The sequence below is a fragment of the Pinus tabuliformis genome, chromosome 5_1 (genome assembly GCF_031772625.1).
Source record: "Pinus tabuliformis cultivar Carrire ecotype Pingquan chromosome 5_1, CPIR1, whole genome shotgun sequence".
Lineage (NCBI taxonomy): Eukaryota > Viridiplantae > Streptophyta > Pinopsida > Pinales > Pinaceae > Pinus > Pinus tabuliformis.
This window is the reverse complement of record NC_142305.1, coordinates 343,317,238-343,338,078: the sequence shown is the minus strand read 5'-3', so window position 1 is coordinate 343,338,078 and position 20,841 is coordinate 343,317,238. Positions and strand designations below refer to the sequence as shown.

Here is a 20,841-nt window from a genome sequence, read left to right as displayed (position 1 = left end):
ATAGCAACAAACTTGTCCATCTAGACGAGACTGAGTTTCACTTTCGCTAGACTGGTTAAAATATTAAATAGCGACAGGTTTGCCCTGAAGGGAAAATTATAGAACAAGCATATGTTATCCTCCTCAAGCTTGAAAAAAATAAAGAGATACTGGTCAGCAATGACTGGGGAAAAAGGGGAAAAAACTTGAAGAATTTATGGTAGCAAGTCGTTTTTGAACATGACACTTTCATTTCATCTCCATGATTGAGTTGGGTTGGGTTATTCCATTCACCGGTTATCATACCATTGGTCTTTCATACCATCCATATTTTTGCGTTAACGCAACCAATTCATCTCAGTGTCACCGACATGTTCAAGAGAAGTCATCCAGTTAATGTCTCATACACTGCAATACCTCCAACCTTCATTTTTTCATGACCACCATTCTTGAACCTTGCATCATCAGTTCATTTTCACCTCTAGAAATCATTTTCTCCGTTTCGTGTCATAGATGTGGGATAGATCAAGGGCCTCCTACAATGAGTCGCTTCTTGTCAACATCAGCTCATTATCCAAGAAGTTGACTTAGAAACAACCCTTTCAGTGCTTTGAAGCTTGCATACCTCAATGGAAAGTTTCTCACTTCTGGCGACAAGTTGACATCAATGGCCTTCGACTGAAATATTTTGCATGGTGTTTGACATCGGATCATGTATTCACACCACATGAATTGTATTGTAGTACCTTGAGGATTGTTATCATTATCGGTGATTCCTCTCGCATCTGTTAATAGCTCACATCATTGGCTGGTAATCAAGCAATGTCTTTCCATGTTCGACTTCAGAACATCTCTTCACATGGTTTGACTTGTACATCGAGCAAAGATTGAACGATTTTTGAAGAAACTAGATCTAGATTCATCCATCTGAGCTGTGATATATTCAGGGATATAAAAACATCAAATGTACAAAGGCTCTACACTAATGGTCATCCTAATCATGGATTATGACTCTATATCTATAGAATCACCAATCTATATTTGCAGACAACTATCTTATCTATGTACATGAAATGAAATTTATAAAGCTGAGCATGGGAATGCCTCCCTCAGCTAGATCATGAAAATCATATTATGCTGATGTATTGTATTGTAACTTATGCAGGCCACCTTCCAGTTCAAAACTTCAAATCCTCATGATAAAGCATTTCACCCGACATGAATTTTTATGACCTCATGCTTTAGGGGGCAACTGTTATAGACATATTTGGGCGCATCAACCCCAAACTTATATGTCAATAAACTAGGGCTCATCAACCCCTAAAATAGTTGTTTCATACCCTAAAGGAACTTAGTCATTTGAGTGCATCATTCCCCAAAAGCTCCACTTCAGAAATCATCCAGAAAAATCCTAAATTGGACATAACTGATTGCTCCACTTGCAAAGTGTGATGTATACTGAGTGGTACACTGCCAGGGTGCGATGCATACTATTTAGAACTTCTATAGGGTGTGATGGGTGAGGATGGACCAATTTCTAGGATAGTTTGTTAGTTAGTTGCTCATGGAATCTTCTAGAAACTTTTCCTATGCCACTTGCCTCTCTGAATTCGCCCAAGGATGACCAAGGGAATTAGGAAACCATCTCCAATTCCCATCTCTAGTGGAAACAATTGTAACAAGTGGAATGACACTAATCAAACAACATGGATGACTCACACCCTTGCAAATATCTATAAAAGGATCTCCCATCCAAGAGATCAAAAGGTTGGAATGTTGTGAATTGCAAGTAAGTGCTGATAGTTTGTAATTGAGGAGAGAGCATTGTATTCTTGTTGGTGTGATCTTGCTATTTCATGAGGTGAAGAAGGATTGAAGCTGGGAGTATGGCACTGGATTAGACAACTAGGCTGTAATTATCCTTTCCATTAATAAATCTCTTCAAGTTTTCTCCCATATGATTGTGCAATTGTGAATGCTATCATTCTGTTCATTATATATCTGATTCTGTAATGTTTATGTTGTAATAGATCATGATTATTTGACAGTTCTTTGTTGCTATACTTGTGCAGGTACTCTCCAAGCGTGTTAAGTATGAAGAGGAGTTGTAGGATCTGCCAAAGGAGAGAGAGATGAAGCAAGGGATTAAGCGGAAGTTCCAGGTTGGTTCCACTATCTTTCTCTTATCTGTTACACATAGGAGAATCATTGAATTGCTTTAAACTATTGTTTCTAGGGTAGCTGCCAAACCTAGAGGGTTAGTCGTTCAACAAGACACTAATTTTTCGTAGAAACAAATTACTCTTATCTCACCCACCACACCCTATAGAAGGCCTAAACAGTATACATCACATGATGGTAGTGTACCACTCAATATGCATCGCACTTCCCCAGTGGAGTCGCTAATTTTTTTCTGGGAAAATTAGTGTCTTGTTGAACGACTAACCCTCTAGGTTTGGCAGCTACCCTAGAAACAACAGCTTAAAGAAATTCAATGATTTCTCCTATGTGTAACAGATAAGAGAAAGATATTGGAACCAACCAGGAACTTCCGCTTAATCCCTTGCTTCATCTCTCTCTCCTTTGGCAGATCCTGCAACTCCTCCCCATACTTAACATGCTTGGAGAGTACCTGTGCAAGTACAACAACAAAGAGCCATAGAAAGGAGAATTACAACCTAATTGTCTGATCCAATGCCATCCTCCGAGCTTCAATCTTTCTTCACCTCATGAAATAGAAGATCACACCAACAAGAATACAATGCTCTCTCCTCAATTACAAACTATCAGCACTTACCTGTAATTCACAACATTCCAGCCTTCTGATCTCTTGGATGGGAGATCCTTTTATAGATGTTTGCAAGGGTACGATTCATCCATAAGGTTTGATTAGTGTCATTCCACTTGTTACAATTGGTTCCATAAGAGAGGGGAATTTGAGATGGTTTCGTAATTCCCTTGGTCATCCTTGGGCGAATTTAGAGAGGCAAGTGGCACAAGAGAAGTTTCTAGAAGATTCCATGAGCAACCAACTAACAAACTATCCCACAAACTGGTTCATCCTCGCCCATCACACCCTATAGAAGTCCTAAATAGTATGCACCACACCCTCGTAGTATACCACTCAGTATGCATTGCACCTTTCGATACAAGCTAGGTGTGATGATTGGGGAACGAAATATTTAAACCCCGGGGACCCAGAAAAGTGAAAAAACTTGCCCAAAATTGATAGAAGATGGAATAAAAATGAAGAGCTTAATAATAGCTCCTACCTGGTCTTGATGGCATGGAGAATGGTCCACAAGATATCCCGAAATTGACTGGTGAAAGTTGAGGGGGAAAACCACTTCAGAGCTCCAAAATCCCAAATTTGAAATGAAATGTTAAAACTACTTTTTATGTTTACTTTTCATGTACTTCAAAGTGAAATGTTAGTTTTTAGTTCATGTTTCTTCCATATATATGAATTTCTAATCAATTTGATGGAGTTTTGAGTAGGTTGAACAACTAATGATAGAATCTGATGTGCTAAACAGTGAATTGAACATCTTTGACCACCAAGCAAAATTTTTGTCTTCTTTCCGAGCTTTGATTCAAAAATGAAAAGAAAACTATAGAGTCCTCTTTAAACCCTTGTCAGACTCTTTAAACATGAAAATATTATCGAGTGCTTGTCCTTTCCAACTTGTTAAAGAATCAGAAATGTCATCCCTCCTATATTATTTTATCCTTTTTCGGACCTGAGGGATTATTTTACAAAAAAGAAATTATGGAGTTTTATTTTCATCCCTTTTCAAACTCTCTAAACATGAAAAGGACTGAGTTATCATTGTCGTTAAACTCATTAAAATAATAGCGACAAACTTGTCCACCTAGACAAGACCGAGTTTCACTTTCACTAGACTCATTAAAATATTAAATAGCGACAGGTTTTCCCGAAGGGTGAATTATAGAAAAATCATATGTTATCCTCCTCAAGCTTGACAAAAATAAAGAGGTACTGGTCAGCAATGAATGGGGCAAAGGGGAAAAAACTTGAATAATTTATGGTAGCAAGTCGCTCTTGAACATGACACTCTCACTTCATCTTGACGATTGAGTTGGGTTGGGTTATTTCATTCATCGGTCATCATACCAATGGTCTTTCATACCATCCATATTTTGGGGTTAACACTACCAATTCATCTCAGTGTCGCCGACATGTTCAAGAGAAGTCATATAGTTGAGAAGTCATCTAGTTAATGTCTCATACACTGCAATACCTCCAACCTTCATTTTTTTCATTACCACCATTCCCCTTTTTCTTCTTATTATTTTTCCCCTGCTTCTTGCCCCTTGGTTGCTTTGGATTTTTGCCTTTGTCAGATGACATGACATTAATCTTTGTGGAAAGAGAATTTTCATTTGCATTCTGGCTAGAAACAACAAGAGCTTGACCAGATGGACCTCTTACGGTTTGTGTGCTCGAGGAACCGATCACACTATCACCACCATGAGAGTTCCTATTTGATTTAGGAGGAGGTGGAACAGAAAATGCTAGTCTATGAGTGTCAAGAATTTTGTCGTAGGATGTGCCAGATTATGTATAGATCAAATCTAAATATTGGGCACGAGCAATGACTTGCTCTTCTGTGACAACTCCTCCTTTCGCCATGTCGTCAGTGATAGATGGAAATAAGGACTTAATAAACCACTCAGCTAAAAGTTGATCAGGAACATATGTCTCTACCATTCGGCGACAATGCCGCCACTCATGAATATGATTAGATATGTGCGTGGATGTGGTCTGTTTAAATTTGGTAGGAAGTATTGTTCCAGTTTTGTACTTGATGGGTAGCTAAAAGTGTGTTAGAAAGGTAGTGGCAAGGATGGTGAAGTTATCAAACAAAGCTCTAGGAAATTCAATATACCATTTCGCTACTGGACCAGTAAGCCTTCTTTGAAAAAGGAAAAGTCTAATCGAATCATCATTCAGAGTGTTGGATGAACACCATAAATGAAAAGTCATTACGTGAGTCGATGGGTCTTCACCTAGATTTCCATTGAACTTAGGAATATCAGAGGGGAGTTTATGAGGAATCGCCAGCCACCAACGGGCATATGCAGTTGGATCATTCATGAGCTAGTTCAAATCTAGTAGTTCTAGAGTTGCTACAAAAGGAAACTGTTGATTCAGGTTGGGTGGAGAATACCCAGGATAAGATGGAATCGCCTGAGCAGTAGGTCTTTGCATACCAACATAAGGCATCTGTTGCTGGTAACCTTGATAAGGTTGTTGGACATAACGAGCATAGGGTGGTTGTTGATAACTAGTTTGGAAATGTGGTTGTCCATAACCTACAAAGCCTTATTTCCTAGATCCTGGGTAGGCTTGACATTGACCAATCCAGTCTGAGCTTGTGAACCAAGTCCAAACTAACGTTGGGTTTGCTGGAATTGTGGTTGTTGATATTGTGCCAGCCACAGTTGTTGGACCATTTACTGTTGCCCAGTATCGGAAGATTGACCAAGTTGCGGATTGACAATACGGTTTGTGAGTCGTTCCATATAAAGGAGCACTAACCTGAGGTTGCGATTGAGCCGTAGATACAAGTGGCTGTTGTATCACAACCTGAGAGACTTCAGTCTTCTACCTCGAAACTTGAGGTTGTGAGGAAGAAGGAGCATGTTGAGGTTGAGAAAGAATAGACTGTGCTTGTGATTGTGGCACAGTCATAACAGCAGGTGTAGTGGGAATATTCGACACAGGTTGGATTGGTTGCGTCAGATATACAACCCTTGGTTGTTCTAGTAGTATTGTTATCCAACCACTAGATGTAATTCCAGTTTGACCTAAATATTGTTGGAAACTCTCATATGGTTGTCCCCTAGAAGGGAACAGTGAATAGGCATACTGCTATCCATATGGCAGCAGTCTAGTGTTTAAATGATATATCGTTCTTTGAAAACTAGTTTTCCTAAATTGATACTGGTATGTAGGATCAAATTGTTGAGTTTCCACATAAGAAAAACCAGATGGGACTCCAGATGAATAAATGGAAGCAGACCATGGTCTCGAAGCAACCCCTGAGTGGACTCTAGCTAGTGATTGATAACCAACTGGAACGGATGGTGTACCATATAAATATGACTTAGGTGTACTAGAAAACATTTTAGGAATGACAACAGGAGATTCTGTCGCAGCTGCATCAGATGACACATTCCGAGATGTTGATGGTTGCTCAGACATGGTTAGCTTATCCAAAAGCTCTCCAAGCAATTCGACAGGAACTTGCGATGAAGCAGGATTAAGAGGAGAAAACTCAGGAGTAGAAGGATAAAAATGAATCCCAGTTCCAAAATAAAGTTGGGTACTAGATGGGGGATCCTCTACTATCTCCTCTATACAAATCAGACCAGGTGGAAGAGGTAGATCGTTAGGTCAGTAAAATATTTCTGGAGCTGAAGAAGGTATATCTTCTATAGTGACAGATACTAGAGGGGTGACACCTTCTGAATACTGAAACTCAAAGTCCAGATGTTTAGGTAAATGAACTTCAGTCTCAAAGGGAGGTTCTTGAACAACTACTGGTTCAAATGCAGCCTCGGTTTGAACTGAGATGGGTTCTGGACCAACCCTAGATGGAGTTGTTTCAGATACAAAAGTGTTTACCGTTACACTAGGATCAGTTCTAATGTCCTCTTGTAACCACGAAACTTCCTCATTGAAGGCAGATGTACCAGAAATAATCAGAGTAACTGGAGTCTCTAACAATGTTGAAACAAAAGTTTCAAATAAACCAGATGAACTGGACTTAGTTAAACGAGACCGTTTTTTCCAGATTGGCTTCACTTTTAGAGGCAAAGACGGTTGACTCGCTACTCTCCACGAACGACGGGGTTTTGATTGACTTTCTTCCATGATTGCAGATTACATGATCAACTCAAAATTAAGGGGAAAATGATGTTATTTCTAACTCAATTAATTTTAATGATGCTTGGACACAACTTTTCTTTTTCAATTTTTAAGAGTCAAGAAAAGTGAAAGATGACTCTAGTCTCCTACGATTTTTAATGAGCCTAAAAGGACAAATGCTCAGATGGACCTTTTCTTTTAGAGAGTCGAAAAGGAACGAAAGTGACTACTCTATAAAATCTAGACAAAAGGATTACCAAATCAATCACAAAACTGCAATATACACCTTGGTGATAAATTAAAGAGAAATTACCAAGGACTTATGTATGGCAGTCAATCTTCCCAAATGCTGTGTTCAGTGCATTGCGATCAATAGAGCGGCAAACTTGGTTTCCTATGGATAAAGAATTTAAGCCTATTGTGGTCTCCCAATATATACACGACGGTATGGAGAGCACAAGTCCATGCTAGGACTTGTCATATCAAGGAGGAGGAATCACCCAACCTTCATTGAAAATGATTGCCACTAGTTTTAACGACGCCAGAACATGTCACTAGCCTAGACATCTAGATATGTTGCGTTGAGTTCCAAAGCATTGTTAGGTTCATTGAAATTAATTTTGAAGTTGATCTTGTTTAGAGTTTTCCTTTCAATGGTTTACCACGTAATGATGATCTGAAATTCCTAAGATGCAATCTACAATGATAAACAATCTTTTTTTATTTGAGCAATGAAAATTCTGACTAATAGGGAAAGAAGATTAAAGTGCTTTTAAGCAAAGAGAAAAGAGCACACACTAGTGCATTTCCCTAAATAATCTTTTCACACACAAATCATAAAATGCCAAATGCAAATGCATGTATTTGTTTTTGCTTTCCTTAATGTGAAAGATGCAAAAAGGAAAACTAAAAGCATCAAAGATCTAAAATATTGTTGTCAAAATGACATTTTCGATAGTTCTTCTTCAAAAGGAGAAAGGAAGACTCAAAACAACACTTTCAATTTTGAATAAAAATTCTTTCGAAACTTTGAATGTAAAAAAATCAAATCAAATGCATCAATAAAAGTTTAATCGATTATCAAAGGAAGGAAGAATTTACAACACTTCTCTTTTCGACAAAAAACGACAATTATGACACTTTTTGTATCAAAGCGCCAAATCGACTAAAACAACTTTTTGACAAAGGATTGTGAATGAGGAGAAAATACACAAAAAAATTCACTAATCCTAATGTAATTGAGGCTGATCTAAGTGATGCAATTAAGCTTCAGTGAAGAGGCATTGTTCATTTGCTGCAAAACAACCAAACAAAATTGAAAACAGGTCAAAAACTCTCAATTTCTAGTTGGAAAAAGAGTTCAGTCAATCATCGCACCTATGCTTCACAGAAATTGAGATGCATCACACTTTCTACACTCGGGAGGTGTGATGCATACTGGAACGCAGTGGAAGATAGTGCAATGGTCCAAGGAGCACAACTGAAATGGTTTCTGGCTCAAATGTGGAGCGGTTTTCAATGAAATCAAGCTTGGTTTTGATGAACAATAATAAGCAAAGTACAATGGAATGTCTTGAGAAGTTACTAAGCTACCAAAGGGGCATCTAGATGTGCTTGCAAGTCAAATGTTTAATTTATAAACTTAACTAGAGATTGACTGAAGCAGCATTCATCTATGATGCAATTGCAAAGCAAGAGTAGTTGGAAAGCTACCTAGATGTCTTCAGACTCTGTCTATAGTTTATCAAATTGAACATAAAACAAACAATAACAACAAAAAAACATCTATTCGTTCCCTAGCAAAGTCACCAATTTGTTTATGGGAAAATTAGTGTCTTGCCGAACGACTAACCCTCTAGGTTTGGTAGCTACCCAAGAAACAATAGTTTAAAGCAACTCAATGATTTCTCCTATGTGTAAAAAATAAGAGAAAGATAGTGGAACCAACCTGGAACTTCCGCTTAATCCCTTGCTTCATCTCTCTCTCCTTTGGCAGATCTTGCAACTCCTTCCTATACTTAACACGCTTGGAGAGTACCTTCACAAGTACAACAACAAAGAACCATCAAAGCATCATTATCTATTACAACATAAACATTATAGAATCAGATATATAATGAACAAAATGATAGCATTCATAATTGCACAATCATATGGGAGAAAACTTGAAGAGCTTTATTAATAGAAAGGAGAATTACAACCGAGTTGCCTGATCTAGCACCATCCTCCCAGCTTCAATCCTTCTTCACCTCATGAAATAGCAAGATCACACCAACAAGAATACAATGCTCTCTCCTCAATTACAAACTATCAGCACTTACTTGCAATTCACAACATTCCAGCCTCTTGATCTCTTGGATGGGGATCCTTTTATAGATGTTTGCAAGGGTGTGAGTCATCCATGGGATTTGATTAGTGTCATTCCACTTGTTACAATTGGTTCCACAAGAGAGGGGAATTGGAGATGGTTTCCTAATTCCCTTGGTCATCCTGAGGTGAATTCAGAGAGGCAAGTGGCACAGGAGAAGTTTCTAGAAGATTCCATGAGCAACCAACTAACAAACTGTCCCAGAAATTGGTCCATCCTCGCCCATCGCAGCCTGTAGAAGGCCTAAATAGTATGCATCACACCTTGGCAGTGTACCACTCTGTATGCATCGTACTTTGCTAGTGGGGCAGTCAGTATGGTCCAATTTAGGATTTTTCTGGATGATTTCTGAAGTGGAGCTTTTGGGGAATGATGCACTCAGATGACTAAGTTCCTTTAGGGTATGAAACAACTCTTTTAGGGCTTGATGAGCCCTATTTTATCAACATATAAGTTTGGGGTTGATGCGCCCAAATATGTCTATAACAGCAGCCCATCAAGCATTGATACTTGGTGTTCTTTCATTGGTCTCCTAGAACTGCATAAGAGACAAAAATCATTTTTAAAATATGGAAAATGGCTATTAAATAACCATGTAACAAAATTAATTTTAATATATAGTTATTAATAACTATATAAAAACAAGATGTATACTTGTTTAGGATCGGCGGCCATAACCCCTCCGAACCCTTTAACAACCATCGCAAATCGCATCCATAAACCAAAGTTATTCTAAGGCTGACAGGCCATAACTCCCCGTCGGCCTAACCACCCCTTTCAACAAAAAATTGCATATATATATTAACCATTTATATTACCCAGCCCACACCCTCTCACCCTGACCCTTATATATATGCCAATTAATATGCGCCGATCGCCGACACATATGTTATCACGTCGATTTTATCATCGATATTACATGGCCCCGATACCTTAAATCGCCCTAATTTAATTGGCACCAATCAGGCCGATTGTCGATATATATATCGGCGATACCCCTTGAATCACGCCAATATATATGTCGACGACCACACCGATCACCGATTTGGAATGTCGATTGCCAATTTTTATGACCCATATATATACCGCTGGCCCTATCAAAGTGTCGATCGCCGATAATTAATGTGCCGATAATGTGGGAAGATTAGGGGTAGGCTACCAAATGTAGACCTGACCCCCATTAATTTATCATTTCGGTTTATAAAAGAAACTATTGTCTATTATTTCGGCAGGGGCAAGATTTGATACCCCGACCTCCTCTCAACCAACGTGTATTTTTACCATTGAGCTATAACTACTCACCTTGGTAAATCTACCAAAGATTTTTATTTAAACTCAAAGTTTTTACTTCTGCACACAGTTCAAGGAGATAGAATTTGGGCACAGATTTCAAGGTAGTTAATTAATATTTTAATGCAAGAACCATGAATTTTTCAAGAGTGCAAAATTTTCACTTTGTCATAATTTGATAAATTTTATATGGTTTTTATAGCTCTCGTCGCCACAAACGCAATGGTGTTTTTTGTTTCTCCATCAGAGGTTTTCATTTTTCATCCATCTCTATAATGCACGTGGAACCATGATTTCAGCGAAAATAGGGAGTGGAACCATGAGCCTTGAAATTTTCCCGAGGTAAAATTTTTCCATGTCGGAATATAGTCAAGTTTATACATGCTTTTCATGGTTTTCCGCAAGGATAGCAATGGTGAGATCAGGTTCACCATCTATGTTGTAGATTTCTAGTCCATCCATGGAAGAAAATCTTTGAGGAATCCTGGGGGAATCTAAAAGATTCCTTGAGCCCAGAATTCTCAACTTCTCAGAATTCCTATTTTGGATAGTCAATTCAGCACTAGTCGATGCCACAAATCTAATGGTGTCTTTAGATTTCTTATTCTCTCACTTCTTCTTCTAGTCACTTTTATTAGTTCCAGTGCAGATGTGCACATTCATGTGCGAGCAGTCATCTTCATACGATCAATGACTTGAGATTGATGGTCCGTGCAGCTTCACCAGTGTGACATCCACTTCTTTAGTTGGCCCCTGGTTGTGAGGTATATGATGTATTCATGTACTTCTTTTTGATGAATTATGTTGTACAGATCCTTGATTGATGTTGGTGTAGGATCTTGTTTATTTCATGTTGTCATGATTCCTTGCTTGATTTGATGCGGAATCTTCTATGTGATGTACTTGCTATCATAACTCATCATGTTATGTTTTGAGATCCCTTGTTGTATGTTGTTGGGATACTCTTGTTTTCGTCATGCATCTTTTACATTGAGATCCATTTTGTGCCATGTTGGCGGGATACTCATCATGCATGTTTTTGTTTCATATTGATAGAAGTCTTTTGATTGAGAGTTCCAGTTGTGGAACATCTCTTAGAGCCACTCCTGCGTGAGGGTACTTTTCCTTGTATGATCATGACATCATCTCTTGTGTACATCACCTTTATTGACAGCACTTAATGCAGTAGCCTACATCATCTTGACACTGGGGCCCAGAGACGTAGTCCCTCCTGGACGAACTCCGTTATCAATGCCTATGTTTTCATTTGTTGATGATTGCTATGTTCCTCTTATTTTCCGCATGTAGATGTATTCATTAATGTTCTTTTAAAATGCAATTTAACACATCATGAAAATAAAAGGTCTTGGAAGTGTCCTTCGTCAGACTCGGACCTGGATCATCAACAATGACATATGTTTTAAGAATAAGAACAAATTTCAATTCTTCAGGAAAAGGCACAGATTGTGTTGCTTTAGGAACAAATTTCTAGCTTCTATTGGTGTCTAGGGACACAAGTTACAGTTGATTTCACAACAAAAACAAGTGAGAATGTATTGGGAGCATTGACAAGATTGTATGATAGGTGAAGGTATCAAATTTTTATTTTATTTTAATTTACTTTTATATAACCCAAAAAAGTCATGTTAAAAGAATGAATTCCTATAAAACAATATGATTTCAGTTGTAGGGTTTAAAATTTGAGGAAATTTTAACTTCAACAAAACAAATTGGTAAGCATGGTGATAGAGCATAAGTCCTTAGATGATCTGACCTATCTTTCATATTTTCTTAAAATATATACTTACTCTTAAATTGTTAAGGCTTGTATTACTATGGTTTTTGGGAAGATTCATTTTTAGATAGATCATTTTAACTAGTTGTATCTTTCACCTCCTTTAGATTGCATTGATTTCAACAAAAAACCATGATGCTAGAACTTTGGATATTGAACTATGTAAATTTTGTAAAATGTATGATATTTCGAGAGGACATTACATCCATCATCATGGACAACAAGTCTTCAATTTGCATGTCATTTGCAACAATGAAGTATCCTTTGTAAATTAGTTGTATTATGTTTTTTTAGAAGAGTCACTTATATCTTTGAATATATATTAAACTATGGTTAGGGTGTAATGATAGAAAAAATGGTACTATAAATGACAGGAATAATCAAAGTGAACTATGCTTATGATTGCAGGGAGATATTTGCAACAAAGAGGATATAAAGAAGGTTTTTTCATTGGCCAAGTAAGTAGTATATTTGGTTATGCATGTTACATTCTGCATTCTAGATATTGAATCAAATGTTATATGTTTATTTTTGTTATTTTGATGTTTTTATTCGATATAAAATGTTCTGAATAATTCCTTTACATATTCCATTTGTATGCCTTTTTTTTGACATCTGTAGCTATCTTTTGTTTCAAAATTTCTTACTTCATAATTTTTGTTTTGTCATCTACAATTTAGTATGTTGATTAGCACCATATATAAATTAGAGATAGTTGCAAACTATCAAATATTATCTAGCTTTAGGCTACTTATTCTGATGATTGAGTTCTTGGTGATTGGCTCTCTATTCTTGATTTTGTGTACTATCCTTCCATTTCTTGCATCATAACCCTTACGAGTAGTAAATTATTTAATCTAATTAGAAGCTTTGCTTTGTCATGGTGTAGATTTGATGTCATGATACATTTTGTTGGATTGAAGGCTATTGGTGAAAGTGTAGCAATTCCATTACATTATTAAGAACAATCTAGTTGGCACTTCAAACCTATATGAGATTATGGCCAAACATGGCTGCAGAAAGGTAATTCTAAACCTTGCAACTATTAATGATATTTATAATTGTGTATATTATAGAATTGTGCCAATGTAGAGGCATTATAGTAGAGTTATCAAATGATATTAGCATAGTTCTCCTTAAGTTTAGTTTGCATATACCTACCAGTTTCTGCAATGTAAATCTTTCCAAAAGAACATGTTATAGTGTGGATGCCTTTCTGCATTTTAGGATTGATTAGGCCTTTTACATAGTCTAACTTTCATGGTATGGTATTTGGGGGGAGATGGTGAATTTTGTGCTACCCCTTTTCATATTTTTTGTGATTTTATGTCACTCCGCTAATGTAAGAAAATGTTATTTTTGATATTGCATTCTCTTCTTCCTACCTTCTTTGGGGATCATCTTTGCCTTTAGGAGTGTGTTGTTATATTTTATCTCACTATAGCCATTTATTTTGAATACCTTTTCCAAGTGTTGTATTTATTTCTGTTTGTTCATCTTCAAAGATCCTAGTGGCTCATTACTAGAGTGTTGATTGCAGCTTGTTTTTGCACTGTATAATGAGGAGAATCTACATGCAAGTATCTAGTGGTATGGGTTTTATTCTGGTAAAGTTGATGGGATAAGCCAATAACAATCCATCATAATTATTTTTCATGAGAACATCAATGAAGGGAATGCTCCTATTACTTTCCACCTCCATCATGAATCTGATGCTTTCATTTTGGTTGTTGAGATGATTGAGAAATTCATTCATGATTTTCATTCCGTGATAGCATTCAATATTCATACATCTATGAATTGGTCCCTTTGATCTGGTTTTAGTGGAAGGGATCCTAATACCTACTTTTCAAAGTACTTGATGTACATATTAGTGGACATTGATGACAATGGTGATCCCATGGCTATTTCTTCATTCTATTCATATCTGATTCCTTGAAGGCTAAAGTATGTGGATTTGAAATATCCTTGATTTTCTTGATTTCTTTTTTAACTTCATTTTTTAGTAGATACTTTCTTATCTTGTAAGAATTGGATCAACTTTGGAAACAATTCCGAAAGAACTAATAAACTTGTGCAACCACAAAATGTAGTGGCTCATAAATTTCCTATCCCTATGGTTATTCATGGCACCAACTCAAGATACTTCATGAGTTTGAATGATAGTATAGTGATCAAAGAATTATTTGAGGTATTTTAGTTTATCAAATCATCATTTTGATATTCTATCAAATTTATTACAAGTACATAAATCAATTCTCAAATATTTTTCAAAGAGGGCATTATAAAACCAATTTGACTTCAGCAATTTTTTTAAAAATTTACATTGTTTCACCTAGATCTAAATAAGTCATCAATTTGGTTAAAATGGAATCATTTTTTGTGATACTTGATTCACTATGATTACAGATATGAAATATGTAATGGTATGGATTTTCAAAATAGTTGTGTTTCACAACATACAAGCACAAAAGTTCCGGATTTTAAGCAAATTTGTCCTCTATTTTGATTGTGTGAAAGTTGCATGTTTAATTTGAAATGGAACCTCAGAATATATTTTGTTATTTTTTCTAATTAATATGTGTATCGTCTTGCTGCTTCCAATTCCTCCCTAGTGGCATAATAAATGGTTCCATAGAGAAAAAAATGAAAATTATAAGGATAACATCTTTGCTCAGGTTTTCTCTGAGATCAATATATAAAATTGTTGGAAATAATATTGAGAGGGGGGTGAATCAGTATTATCAGATCAATATTTTAATTTCCCAAACAGATTTATATACACTACTTTAGCTAAGTGAACTAGCATGTACACATGATTGTACTTAAAGCAACCAACGTCTATGCAAAGAAATTTTGATTTAGACAATTTATCATGTATTGACCTTTAACCAGTATATCAAATATTTATTAGTTAGTGCAGTAAAATCAGAAGAAAGCATCACACATGAACACCAAGATATAAGGTGGAAACCCAATGTGGGTAAAAACCACCTGCTATTGTCGTCTCTGTCTTCTTTTAATAATAAGAAAATCTGTTTACAATCTCTGTACTCGTGCAGACTCATACCAATACACAGGCACCCACTTACAGAAAGCTACAACCTTCTCTCATTCTCCAGCTACTATTGGAGGGAGCTACAACCCCCCAACTCTTGTACTAGCCAATATGTTTACTAGTACGTAGGTGCCAACCAACAGAAAACTCCACTCTTCTACCAGGGACCACATTTATGAATTTTTAGACTGGATACTCCCAGAACACAACACCACAATCTGAAGGCCATGTTTCATTCAATTTTCATACTGGACCCATCAACAACATCATAACTACAATACAATCATTAATTACATTTGCATCAACCAATCACTGAAACTCAATCACCATAGCCTGAATCTGATCATTCAAAACACTGTCACCAGAATACAGTCACCAGAACACAAAATAGAACCCAGAACTCTGCAATGGCAAACAAAAACAACTGAAACATACTTCATAAGGTATACGCTACTTCCATGTGTCGAACCATCGTATATATGCACTTTTATCAGATCCAACCAGCGTACACATCTGTAAATATTAATTCATAATTTTGCAGCTATTCGAGACTTCAGTTATACCCAAATCATAACATTTACATAATAACACATGTATCAATATTCAGATGTAGACTATACATGATCAAACCACATAATGATAATTCATTTCAAGTCTTAATATCGTGATCCATCATTAGATCTTATCCCTCATCAACCGCTAAGGTTCATCCTTGGTTTAGATCAAGCAAAGCACCATAATCCAATAACCTGCATACTAGATCTCACACTTCATCAGATATTCGATACTTGCACACATTGCGCTAATGATCTTCTCCTCCTTATATAGTTTTAGGCCTTTCTCAATACCATGGATTAAAACCACTTAGGACCATTACCGTGGACCAAATACCTAGGGTCAATACCTCAGACCAAATACCTTGGACCAATACCATGGATCAAAATACCTTGGACCAAATACCTCAAACCAAAAACTTAGTTTTCCAATATCTATGTGCTTTTCCTTCTGTGGAAGTGCGTGTGTACATATACGCTACTTGTGTTCAGTGAACCTGTTAGCCTCCTATACCAATAGGTTTTCATTTCTCATGATTGACAGTGGAAGTGCCAAAAATGTTCACCTTCCAGGCTACTAAGGTTCCATTTTTGTGAAGCAAGCAGACAGTTAAAAAATGTAAAGAGGGCATGCCTTAAAAGAAAAATCAAAGGGCAAGAAAATGAATTGGTCAAAGAAAAAATAAAAGAAATGAACCCCAAATAAAGACCATGAAAGTGGCTAATCCAAATTTCCACTACTACTTCGATGGGTGGTCCAACAGCTCAAGCTAGGCCTCACCATGTCTTAAATTGCATGTTGTAGACTAGAAAGGAAGTACCTGCTCAAACAGTTCAAGCTTGACAGATGACTAGGTGGATAGAGAAAGGAAGGAGCCCAACTGCTTAATCTGGGCCCTTGGAAGTCATAAGGGTAGACTTAGATAGGAGGGCAGCAAAAAGAAAAGAGAATTATCAGGGTTTGCAAGGCTAAGTGCACCCATCCAAAGGAAGAAAAAATGTTAGGCATATTAGGCAGGGTAGGCAGTTGAAGGTTGCAGAAAGTAAGATCTAAGCATATGACATGGGAAAAATCACAAATGATGCCACCAGCAGGAGAAAGGCAAGAGCAATGGCCTATTTGGCAAAACTACCAAATCATCACTAACTTCCCTCATCCCCTTCAAAAGTTTCTTACTAACATCCCCTTGAGCACTGCAGGATCTGCCTGATCAGTCCTCCTTACATTTCTCATTTGTGAAAATCTCATGGCAGAATTGACTTCCCTCTTTGAAAAGGAGCCACATTTCCTATGTAAAAATTATTTTCATTTTGATCTACTCCCTAACTAAGTTTGTTTCCTAAAAACTTAGTATCTATCACTTCCCATTCACATTCCCCTACAATAATAACTACTAACTCTATCTACACTTAATCCCCTATGTTCCCCTTTCCCTATTACTATAACACCATGGTGTATAAAACCCCATAAAATGTATAAATATCCCCCCCCTTTTAGCATTATAGCTAAATAACACTTCTAAGGGACACATTAGTCCAGCAGGGACTATAGTCAACCTTTGCTTTGGGATTACTCTAACCTCCAGTTGGATTAATAACATATTCTAAACCCTCTCCTACCATCTTTCCTGAAAAATACCTATGAAAACCCCTCCCACCGCTCAAACCTAACATTCAAAGGCTATTCAACCCCGACAGATTAACCCACATATGTCAAAACCCACGAAAAACCCCCTTAACCAAAGTTTTAAACCCAAAATATTTTAATGAATATTTTATTAAGCCGGCGGGTCCCCACCCAAACTTGCACGATGGGTCGGGGCGCCCGCGAGCCCTCGATTTCCCACTGCCCCAGATCCAACGGTGGGCGGTCATTTTCGGATTTGAACCCGCCATGCTTTAGCGTCCGGGGAGCTGGTGGTTTTGCTCCCGTACGCTGGACGCGTGGCGGCCTGCGGAGGTGTTTGGAGCCCCCCTCCCCTATACGGCCTTCTCCCAAAAGCGGTGCGGGGAGACCACTTACCGCCTTCCCTCAACCCGCCTCCCCTGTCACCTCACCCCCGCATCATCATGACGTCATGCCATCGGCCCCCGCTACCACGCCTCGTGGCCCTCCACGCCAATCTGCTGCCCCCACATCCCGCCACCGTGTCCTGCCATGCTGGCCTCCAGCTCAGCATCCACGTCACCATCCGTACCTGGGCCCGCCATGACGTCATGCTGACGTCATCGGCGGAAAAGTGCCAATAACCCATATTTTCCAAATTTGTCGTTAAAAACACGCAAATGAGCCGTTTTATGTCATTTTCATTCGAAAAAGACAGAGTCGCTGTTTTTTCGATCGCTCCAAAAATTGCCTCTACGCTGCAAATTCAAAGCTCCGGACGCCATCGTTTACCAATTCAACTATGTTCTGCACCCATTGTTCGACCCGGTTGTTCTCGGCGCTATTTGTCCAGGTATTCACCAAAATTCACCTACTTTTCCCATGTTCATGCCATTTCTCTGCAATATTGTCCACTAAATACCTGGTAATTCCTAAATTAATTGTTGTCATTCAATAGTTGCTGGACAAAAACAACCTACATTGCCCCCTGCTCCAAAATTCACTGTTGAGAAATCATTTGCGGCCTTAATTCACAATTTATCCTCCAAACTGCCCGGCATTGTTCCCTTTTGCCGAGTACTTACTTGAACAACTGCATTTCACCAACTTTTAGTCCTACCCTACCTCTGCAATTCATCCTCATTGTTCACAATCCTGTGAATTCACCAGAGCTGAACAGAAGCAAGCCTGCTCAATCCACCTACTCCTCTTTGAAGAACATATCTAGCACCTGCATTCAATCTGCCACTTGACTTCTAGAAAAATTTGCAAGCTATTGCACTTACCTTGTTGCATTCAGAAACTGCATTTTAAAGACAACACCCAAAGGCTATACAATGGCTGCTCCTGCACCCACAGCTCTCACTGTTGCCCCTATGAATCCACCAAATAAAGAGCTTGAGTCCCTACCTCTTGCTGACAAAGATTACCTCATCCAAGACTTTGTTGGAGACAGGAACCATTTTTAGACCTTCCGGGAATTGAGGGATAACTATTTGAACAACAATGATACATATGGGATATGGGAATCTAATCTGCCTTATTACTTCCTCCCATCTGTCAACATTTTTCCAGAGATTATCCGCCTATGTGCTGAGAATTATGATCCAAATCACAGAGCTGTCAAGTCTCCATCTGGGAGCATCCTCTTCCACATTAATGCTGAGTCCATCAACCAGATGCTTAACTTCAAACAAACTCAGTTGCTGTATCCCTTCTCCATGAACTATCTGCTGGATACAGGTGCCAAGCTTTCCACTGCTGACATTCAGAAGATCACCTAGACATTTATGAGAGCTGACCGCCAGCCCACAGGGCCACCTCCCTTCTTGTATGTCCATTTTACTGATGTAGGCAAACTTCTACTTGACATGATTGCTTATGTGTTGGGCTATAAAACCAGTGAGTATGTTGATGAGACAGTGCTGGTGTTATTAGCTGCTTATAGCCCAGGCCAACCTCCTGCCTACAAATATAACTTTGCTAAATTCATAGCCAACAAGATACATGACCAGCTTTTCAAAGTAGACAGGGAGGGCATATTCAAATATTCATCTTACATCTACCACTTGTTCATGTATTACCAGTCTGGGGCTTTTCAATGCCATATTAAGAAGCTAGATTCTAGAGGAGAAAGAAGATCTATTATCTTCTGGACATCTGTTTTTCACCAAGTCCAAGATTCACCATACTCATACTGTGAATTTATTGATCAATTTGTATACCTAGTCTCTTGCTTATTAATGAGGTCCCCTCCTCCTAGAGTCTCATTTGAAATCCAGAAAACTCTGCAGCTGTCCAAAAATTATAAAATAGGTGATTGGTACCTATACCAAGATCATACAGTCATCAGAATTTATGGCTGTGAGCTCTATCCATACAGGCTCCCAAAATATGTACCAATGAGACTGTTTGCATTGGAGTACTATAGGCAGCTCATTCACTCTGACCTCACCCACTTTCATAGTGCTAAAAAGAAAGCCCACCTCAAGTTTAAGCACCACCTGGGCCCCTTCATCATGAACAAAAAAGAGGGATGGCAAGATGCTGAGCAAATCCTCAAAGACAAGTACAAGCTATCAAAAAGCTTCCGGTGGATCCCTTATGACCCTGAAGGCTTCATCTGTGCTATAAGGGTCAAGTACAGGCTGCTAGGCTATGAGCATTGTAAATATCCACATATTGAGCAGTATGCCAATCAGCAAGAATGGTTGCAAGATACATTAATTGAGAAACTAACTGAAGAAGAAATAATGCAAAAGAATGTCAAGGATTTAAAAAATAACTCTTGACATAGATTCTGTGCAGCAGGTAATCTTCAAGCAACCACAGCCAGTGGGAGAAGGGACTTCAGCTACAACAACTGCACCAGCCAGCCAGGTGCCATCTATAGCAGCATCAGGCACAGATAAAGGTAAAGGAATAATGGGTGCTGAAGAAGAGATAGTAAAAGAACAACCTGCCCCCTCAATTGGGCAGCAACAAGAGCAAACCCCTCCACCGCAAACAGAACCACCAACAACACCTATATTGCAGACTCCTGCACATGAGGAGAGGGGCAGGAAAAGAGACAGAGAAGAGTCCACTCTTGCTAGTGGATCCTCCCAGCAACCTGAGGCCAAGAGGCAAAAGGTTGACTCCCCAATTATAGAAGAAATAAGTGAAGAAGTCCTTGACAGTCCAAGGAAAGAAGGGGGAGACAGTCAGCAAACAGCCACAAGCTCTTTCCAACAAGAGCAAGGATTACAGCTTGGCTTGGAGGTGTCCTCCTCCACTCAACAGAGCAAGAAGCCTTC

General features: G+C 38.3%; 1 pseudogene; it reads left to right on the top strand.

Moving 5' to 3' along the window:
• Positions 1-6,137: 6,137 nt before the first annotated feature.
• The window catches only part of LOC149164855 (UDP-glucose 4-epimerase-like), a 61,851-nt pseudogene continuing 47,147 nt past the window's right edge, over positions 6,138-20,841 (top strand).